At 47.6% G+C, this 1182-nt stretch overlaps 2 protein-coding genes across 3 annotated transcripts in view; one reads left to right on the top strand and one right to left on the bottom strand.

Annotated features, from left to right (window-relative positions):
* NECAB2 (N-terminal EF-hand calcium binding protein 2) overlaps nt 1–1182 on the top strand; it is a 425733-nt gene that overhangs the window by 359722 nt on the left and 64829 nt on the right. The window lies entirely within an intron of this gene.
* The window catches only part of SLC38A8 (solute carrier family 38 member 8), a 36212-nt gene that overhangs the window by 8182 nt on the left and 26848 nt on the right, over nt 1–1182 (bottom strand). The gene's annotated exons all lie outside the window — the stretch shown is intronic.

The following is a 1182-nucleotide window of genomic DNA, read 5'->3' as shown; positions in this document are numbered from 1 at the left end:
AGGGGGTCAGGCTAGATGATCTGTTCAGGTCCCTCCTGACCCTAGCTACTATGAAACTATGAAACAATATCAATAGGTCACTTGCCTCAAAATAATTTTCCCCAGTCACCAAAAGGCCAAGGATTGCTTCATCTTCACACAAGGCAAGAAGGGATATGTTTTTTGCTTCTGGATAGGGCTATTTGATTCAGTACCACCCTCATTTCAGGGCCAGAGATCGGTGGGGGGAGGCCCAAACCATGTGTTGCCCCATTACCCCCAGGGGGAGTGAACTGAGCCCAGGACCTAAGCAGGAGCAGTATAAGGTTTGCTCTGTATCTGAAATCCACTGGCTCTGACTCCAAAACATAGGTCATAATTCTCACTGGGGGCACATGCATGTGCAATAGGATGGGTACAATGACGAGTGCATAGTGGCCTTATTTAAAAGTCCTGTTTATAGATAAGATGTCCATCACTGGGAGTGACTGGGGAAAATCCAAGCCTTCCCCACTCTCCACCAGAGTGATTAATGAAGAACACAGCTGAACTTTTATGCTCCTGTCTCTACTATATATTTAGACCAGTGGTTTTCAACCTTTTTTTATTTGCAGACCCCTTTGAAAATTTTGAATGGAGGTACAGAGCTCTTTGAATTGTAAGTGTGGGCATTCACATACTTTTGATTGATCATAGTCATCTCTCATAGACCCCTTAGACATAGTCTATGGACCCCCAAGGGTACTGTCTCAGACAGCTGGAGCCGACTTGAGGTGATTTAGAAATTACTCGGTCGTTGGGCGGGCTGGTGAATGGAGAGGCAGACATAGCGTATTGGTTGCAAAAAGCTTTACTTACGCCGCTAGTAGTCACGATGCAGGTGGTCCGGTCGCTTAAACAACTACACGAGTTGCTCCAGCTGGCAAGGCTCAGGCCAGCGAATCCATACACGAAACAGGCCAGCAGGAAAAAGGGTACGTCGAAGGATTGCGCTCGGCGACGGGGAGAAGAATCGATAGGTGATCAGGCTATCGATCAGCTCAGCCGCAAGTCAGGAATCTTCAAAGGCACTCTGCAGCGTGCTCAAAGTTCTCTGACTTGGGCGGAAGTCGCACAGAATTTTATACGGCCAGCAAGCCAATCGCTAGCCGCCACGTAGGAATAATTTAGAACTGGCCAATAGCGGGACACAAATTTGCATGC

Source organism: Alligator sinensis, unplaced genomic scaffold (genome assembly GCF_000455745.1).
Source record: "Alligator sinensis unplaced genomic scaffold, ASM45574v1 scaffold97_1, whole genome shotgun sequence".
Classification (NCBI taxonomy): Eukaryota; Metazoa; Chordata; order Crocodylia; family Alligatoridae; genus Alligator; species Alligator sinensis.
The sequence above is the reverse complement of the archived record's forward strand: the minus strand, read 5'-3'. Positions and strand labels throughout refer to the sequence as shown.